This window comes from Scylla paramamosain, chromosome 9 (genome assembly GCF_035594125.1).
Source record: "Scylla paramamosain isolate STU-SP2022 chromosome 9, ASM3559412v1, whole genome shotgun sequence".
NCBI classification, from domain to species: domain Eukaryota; kingdom Metazoa; phylum Arthropoda; class Malacostraca; order Decapoda; family Portunidae; genus Scylla; species Scylla paramamosain.
This window is the reverse complement of record NC_087159.1, coordinates 7492348-7500461: the sequence shown is the minus strand read 5'-3', so window position 1 is coordinate 7500461 and position 8114 is coordinate 7492348.

Sequence of the window (8114 nt, the reverse complement as noted above, 5' to 3'; positions counted from 1 at the left end):
TTATTGTCAGCTTTTTTTTTTTCTGACCTAGAACGTGGATGCTAATAAGGAAGACAAGAGAAGCTGCTTTCCTGCCGACATCCGATTTGATTGAGCGAAGAGCGGGATTACGAGCCGACGTATCTACGCGCGAGTGACTCCAGACTCATTAGGCGATTAGGCGTGAGGAAGTTTTCTCTGTGTGTTTTAGATACGTCCACCCTGATAATAGACTGTGATGGGTGGAGGAACAGCAGCAGGAGGAGGAAAAGGAAGAGGAAGAAGAGGAGGACCTACATATCCGCCGCTGGCCACAACTGACATTTCGCATCGCATTCTTGGCTCTACTGTTTTCACTAGCCGAGGGTCCGCGCACCGGTCCGCCCGACCCTCCCTCCCTCCCTGCTGCTTTCCCTTTCTGGCCCTGCTTGCCGCGCTGCCTCCACCTGCTCTAATGGCACGGTCTGGGGCGCTTATCAACTCTCGCCATCGTGTTGGAAGAAAATCCAGTTATTCCTCTTCCAGGTGAGCGACTGGTTCACTCTCTCTCGAATGTTGATGCCTCGCTTCAACCACAATGTCGGGTCTTCACTCCATGCCCGTGTTTTAAAACGCTTCGGAATCTCAAAAGCTCTTGTTTTCAAAGCTCACAGACATGATTACTCGGGTAGTCGTGCGTGTTTTTTTTTCAATGATGATAGAGTCCTTGTTAAACTATCGTTATAATCATGAAGACATTCTTAAAAACTCCACTGACTTCTTAAAGGCAGTTTAGATAAGACGCCGAAATGTTGAGAATGTGGTCCTTAGAATACTTAGACGCAAGTAGCCCAGGAATACTTTTACGCACGTAGTACTTTGAAAAAAAATAAATAAATAAATTAAAAAAAAAATAAAATATATATATATATATATATATATATATATATATATATATATATATATATATATATATATATATATATATATATATATATATTGCAGTGACATTTAGAGTGGTCATTTGCCCATAACTCTTATTCTCAGTACAGAATATATTGAAATTTTGTCGCCGGAAGTAGGTGAGACATTATACCTCGTAATTATATCAAGTGTAATTTGTGACATGACAAATAAACTGAGTAACGTAAGTGGAATGCATTACAACATAAGCGTGTATTTCTATAGCTGCCAGGTGAAGGGTTAATTGAAATTTGAAATCATGGCTATGCGTGTTTATGTGAAATAAGCATCTGACTGTTCATCTATAGAAGAAGAAGAGAGTGAGCATGAGTGTACAGAGTGTACGTGTGTATAGTGAGGGGGTGTGTGGCCGCCCCGCCCCTCGCCACCATCACTCACGCCTCGCTGGTCCACTGAAAAAAGTGTTTACGTCACATGACACTCCACAGGCTATGGGAGAGAGAGTATTCTTTTGTTGCGCCTTTTATATGCACATGGAGCCTCGTCTCGCCTCAGAGCCTCTCTAGAGCCTCTCTCCCTTTATGAGTTCTTAAGTAACACTGTTTAATTTCATAACATGGCCAGGTTGCGCTCTCTCTCTCTCTCTCTCTCTCTCTCTCTCTCTCTCTCTCTCTCTCTCTCTCTCTCTCTCTCTCTCTCTCATCCGTCACGCACGATCTGGTCAGAAACATGCATGGCGTTTTGTACCATACATTCTGTTCTTAGTCTTTCCGGGGCGGGCCGCCGGTTCCGTTGGTTCCGCTGGTTCCACTGCGAGCCGCGCCTCCCTCGCGCCTGGGGATGCGTGGCTCGGGGCTTGTATGTACTTGTGGTCGCTGCATGTCGCTTGCGGTGGCGAGCCGGCCCTTTTTTTGGCACTGATCTCTCCTCTTCCGGTCATGAATTTTCTTGTTTTTGTGGGTCGTCTTTTCCTCACATTGTGTGTCTGTTTGTCTCTGAATTTATGTCTTTTTTTTTATGTCTTTCCGCTTGTGTGTGTGTGTGTGTGTGTGTGTGTGTGTGTGTGTTTGTTTGGGCTCGCTCGAGCACGTGCTTGCGTGTGTGTTTTTGTGTGTGTGTGTGTGTGTGTGTGTGTGTGTGTGTGTGTGTGTGTGTGTGTGTGTGGGCCGATGCTCCCCTTCCGCTTCCCCCCCTCCTCTCTCTCTCTCTCTCTCTCTCTCTCTCTCTCTCTCTCTCTCTCTCTCTCTCTCTCTCTCTCTCTCTCTCTCTCTCTCTCTCTCTCTCTCTCTCTCTCTCTCTCTCTCTCTCACACACACACACACACACACACAAAGTTGTCCTCTTGATCTACCTTTCAAGTTTGTGGATTGTCACCTGCTGGGGCATCGAGGTCGTGGCGTGTGTCAGCCGCTGCAGGGGTCCAGCAACGCTCACTATGGTTGTAAACTGTGTGCTTTTTGCAGGCAGCTGAAGAAACTGGACTTCGTGACCTTGTCTGACACTTTTTATTACCTGTAGAGGACTAGAATTGTATGTGATTGTACTCTGGATGAAGCCAGTTTGTGGGAAATGTGTATTATTCTTAATCAAACACAAGTACAAAACGCCTCCTTGACGGTGAACCGGACTGGCTTTCACTGCAATATTAGGATTTTGTCTTTCAACCGTCGTAAAAAGGCGGGAAGTGCAGTTTCAGGCAATCACCATTCTCACATGTCCCCTGGAGGAGGCTCACTGACCCTCCCTCTCTCTGTGAACATCCTGGGCACGACCTTGTGCTGATTTTCCCTGAGCAGAAAGTGCGCCTCTGCTTGGTGTTTGTCGCGATGAGCAGTTTCATGCACGCACTACTTCCCCTGCACACCCTCCAGCCATCGCCACGCTCCTGTGCTCAACATAATATGTAAAATAAGAAAGAAGAAAGTGAATCAAGAAATACAATGTAGAAAATTAAACTAACAATAAAAAAATTAATTTGAAAATGTACAAAAAAAGTGGACGCTAGACGACGAGGAGCAGTAATAGATGGGAGTGAATACAAAGTTGAATCCCTCAACTTTAACTGTGGTGGGTCCGTATTTGGGACGCCGTGGACTTTGATAAGGACAATTTTCAAAGACGACAAAGATTCATTCAGTTGTTGCTAAATCCCATAATAACTTCCAAAACAGCCTATAAGTAGTAAGGATAAACGTCGCTTAAATTTTTGATATACTTCATTGCCCAACATCAACATCAACATCAGCATCGGCGAGCAGACAAACACTGCTTGATCACACGAACATGAGAACACAGGAAAATAACGGAAGCTGCATGAACCCATCAGAGCTACAAATCATGTAAAAGACACTCCCACCTATTTACACCTATTATCCTCTTTCGTGACTTACTTTAATTTTCTTTTAAAGTTCCCTGTTGACTCAACATTAACAATCTTATTACTGAGACTATTTCACTCATTTTACCATTCTATTTGAGAGCCACTTTTTTCTTATCTATTTTTTTTTTTTTTAATCCAACTCTGTCAACCTGCAACCCGTTATTTCTTGTCCTATTCTGATTACTGACCCTGACGATTTAATTTGTCACCCTTGTTCTATTCCTTATTCCACTTCAAGACTTCAGATTGCATAGTCCACAGAAACAAGAAACGCGCAGACTAACAAAGCAAGTTTCCGGCAGTGGCGTGCAATGGAGACATCACGCATTCCTGGACGTTAGCTGGAGTCCCCAAGGCAGCAAATAAATTGACCCAGGAACCTGTCTCCCTCACGCCGCGGGACGCCACTCGCTGTTTGTCAAGGAACACCTACTTGTAAATTACTCTCCTTTGTATGGCCGTCGGGGGAAGATGATGAAGCCACGAGGAATATTTACATATATACCGTCACCCCTGCGTCCTAGTTCCTGTTCTTTGTATTTAGTTATTGCTGTTGTTCTGTTTTAATTTAATTCTCATTTCTCTTTTCCTTAGCCTTCTTTGTCTCTTTGCATGTATACTCTCATTCGTGTGTTCTTGTCCCATTTTCTCTTGTCTCGTGTCTTTAATTCTTGCCGTTTTCTGTATTCTGGTTTACTTATCATTTCTCTTCCCCTTAGCCTACTTTGCCTTGCCTGCTGGGGAAGGATGATTAAGCTCCAAGGAATATTTGCATGTATACTGTCTTTCTTGCGTCTTAGTTCCCGTTCTCTTGTGACTATATTTGTATTTATTTCTTGTTCTGTATTCTGATATCATTTTTGTTTTTCTTCCTTTCTTTTCCTTTCTTTATTATCTATTTCTCCTCCTCTCTGGTATTCCTTTTCTCTCGTATATGTATATGTATTCAGTTCTTGTTGTTCTTCTGTATTCTGATTCATTCTCATTTCCCTTCCTTTCTTTTTTCTATTATCTCTTTCTCCCCCTCTCTAGTCTTTACTGTTCTCAACTTAACCTTCCTTTTCCCTTCGTTCTTCATCGGTATTTACGTCTTATTCTACTTCTGCATTCCAAACTCTACCTCCTTCCTCTCCTCTCTTTCTATTCCTCTTCCCTGTTGCTCCTCCACATTCCAAACCCCACCTCCCTTTTTTTCAATTTCCCTCGTCTCTTCCCTGCTGGTCATCTACATTCCAAACTCTTACTTATTTTTTTTTTACATAATTTTCTCACACTTTCATGCACCTCACCCCGCCGACCCACCCGCGACCTCAAATAATACACTCTCGGGAAAGGAAATAGATAATAATAATAATAAAAAAAAGTACACTTGCCTTAAGGTGCGAGCGTCAAGGTGCGGGCGTCAAAAATGGGCATATCTTTTTTAAATCCGTGGGTGAAGATGGACACGATGGATACAACCAAGGCCATTCACGCAGCGTCAAGGAGCGGCCAGAGTCAACACGGATCCTGGAGAAAGTGCGGATCGAGAACTGAGTGACGGGAGGTGGGAGTTGCTATATAATATTCTCCGACTTTATAGTGAATTCACCTCAGTGCTCACATCATCCCTGTCCTGAAGCGGCGGCGGCAGCATAGACGCGTATTCCGAAACACTTCTGCGCCGCACCCCCCCTATTTTCATGAGCGTCTACTTCAAGTTACACGAGCTTTTAAGAATGTTTTTTTTACGGTTCTCGTGACAAATTAAAAGGATTTCTACATTATTAAAAGAAAAGAAAATATTCTTGAGAACCCGGCTAGTCATCTCTGTGGCCTTTGAAAATAGCCTTAGTGAGAGCAGGGCCATAGACGAGCATTCTAGGAGCTTGGCTAAAAGTAACGTCCAGTCTGCGTGTCCATAACTTTCCCTGTAATAAGACAAATGGTGAGAACTGGCGAGCTTCCATCAAATTGTTAGTTGCCGCCTCGTGAGCAGCGGCTATTGGGAAGCTACTGAAGGAGAGAGAGAGACGGACGTTGAATTAGATTGGTGATGCAGTCGTGAACCACAAAACTAAATCAACACTAAGTAGCCGACTCTTATGAAGTAACACATAAGTAACTGACCACAAAATCCAATCACTCACTCATTCACTCACTCGCTCACGCACGAACTAGCTGATAGCTAACTAGCTAAACTCTACCAACAATTTAACTACTGTCTATCTGACAATCTATTTATCTATCTATCTATCTATCTATCTATCTATCTATCTATCTATCTATCAATCTAACTATCTATCCATTTAACTATCTATCTATCTGAATGACTGATTAAACAACCAAACACGAAATCATCTAACTAACGAACGCAAGACCCATTAAACTTTTTGAAGGAGAGAGACAACTAAACAAAACACGTGCACTCCACACAAACATACGCAGACATACTAGACAACTTATTTTCTGAAGGAGGGACGCAAATTGACTGAAGAAGAGAGAAGGACAAAAGCACATTCAAATAAGACACCTGACTCAAGCCACCACACTGACACAACATCACCGGCCACGAGTAACTAATGAGGGATGTCTGTGTCACTAGCGAGACTTCTAAGCTGTCCATTCCTAGCGTGTCCCTCCTTCTGTCCCTCCTTAAGCACCAGCGCACGCATTGTACACCTACTGACAGGGACAAGAGCCGTATATATGAGTGAGGGAGAGGTGCTGACGGGGACAAAAGCCATGTGTATGAGTGCGTGTGTTTGTGCTGGGGAGGGAAGAGTGAGATAGCTTCTTTCTTTCTCTCTACCTGCACGACGCAACACCACCACCACCACCACCACCATGATCACTAAAATCATGCAAAAGTGACACTGTGTAACCCGCTGATCCTTTCGTTTCTATTTCGTTTCTATGCTCTTTATTATTATTATTATTATTATTATTATTATTATTATTATCATTATTATTATTATTATTATTATTATTATTATTATTATCATCACTCTCTCTCTCTCTCTCTCTCTCTCTCTCTCTCTCTCTCTCTCTCTCTCTCTCTCTCTCTCTCTCTCTCTCTCTCATCCTTATCATTTTCCTCTCCTCCGTCTTCATTTTCTTCCTCTTGTTTTTTTTTTTTCTTTTAGTTTTCTTTCTTTAATTTTCTCTTGATTTCTTTCATCCTTTCTTCTTATCTTTATTTCTTTTTCATTTCCACTTTCCTCCTCCTCCTCCGTCTTCATTATTTTTTCATCTTTTCATTCAGGTTTCTCCTTCTTCAATTTTGTCTTTATCTCTTTAACCATTTCTTCTTATCTTTTCTTCTTTCTCTCCATTTTCGTACTCCTCCTCTTATTGTTGTTGCTGCTGCCACTGCTCTCCCTCTGTCTTAAAGTACCACTCAATCAAAGCAATTCCCGACTCCAATAATATCAGTGTCTGTTCTTTAAATTCACGGAGTCTGCGCAACAAATTTGAAGACTCGAGGCGTTTGCAGTCAGGCGTCTCTTATCACCTAACTGGAATTGGTTACATGGTTTGACACAACAGAGAGAGAGAGAGAGAGAGAGAGAGAGAGAGAGAGAGAGAGAGAGAGAGAGAGAGAGAGAGAGAGAGAGAGAGAGAGAGAGAGAGAGAGAGAGAGAGAGAGAGAGAGAGAGAGAGATTAATTGATTGACTGATTGACTTCACTGTCGAATATAACTTACCAGGATACACAATATTTAGTTGTGAAAGGGAAAACAGAATCATCGGTCGCGTCACTCTTTATATTCTCAACTCGGTGCATCCAGTTTCCGTAAAGCAAAATAATAAAAGTAATAAATAAACAATAAATAAACAACAATAATAATAATAATAATAACAAACTACTAATGTGAACAATGTTTAAATCGAAAGTGAAAAACAAAGTCATGTTAAGTAATGTGAGGGCCCATCAGCAGACCATCGGGACAGCCTGTACACACTGGCCATAACATATCTGAACTACACTTTAAAACATATTGTCATTGCGAGAGAATCGTAATGGCAGACTTAAAGATACCGCACCTAGATGAGATGGTCTACACAACTCTTACAGGGCGTGACTTTTACCTAAATTTATTAGAGAGCGGTTTGTATTAATACGTTAAAGGACCAACGCATATCAGTAATAGACTCGACTTTATCCTTTCGACAATAGAAGACCTTGTCACTGAAGTAAATGGTTTGGTATTTGGCCCTGTTCCATTTCTAACTTATATAGTGACATCGACGATGGCTTCGCGTGAAAAATGCCAGAATTTACTAATGAGACGAAAATTGCCACTGAAGTAATTACAACGCAAGAAACCTTAGAGAAATTAAGATCAATTAATTTATTGTGCCATCAAATTGCATATGAAATTTAATGTCGGTAAGTGTTAAGTACTTCACACTGGAAGTAATAATCACAGCTTTCAATATCCAGTGAATGACAGACAGTGAATACTCTACAGTGAGTATGGAATAAGATCTCGGAATCCTGATATCAAGTGATCTAAAACCCAGTCAATATTACTTAGAGGTCTTTACAACTGCCAGCAAATTAATTGTCTTTATCGGACATACCTTCAAAAACAAATCAGAAAGGATCATAGAAAATTTTGAAAATTCATAACCCGACCCCATCGTACAGTATAGAAATATTCCATATGAAGAAAGGATTAGAGAACTTAATTTCTTAAGTCGTTCAAAACGAAGATTGCGAGACACTCTAACAGAAGTATTTCAAATACCAAAGGATTTGATAACATTAATGTGGACGATTACTTTACAGTTGATCAATCGAATACAACAAAAAAACGAAGAAAAAAAATTAATATAGATGGTAAAAGATCCAGATGAAACGAAGGTA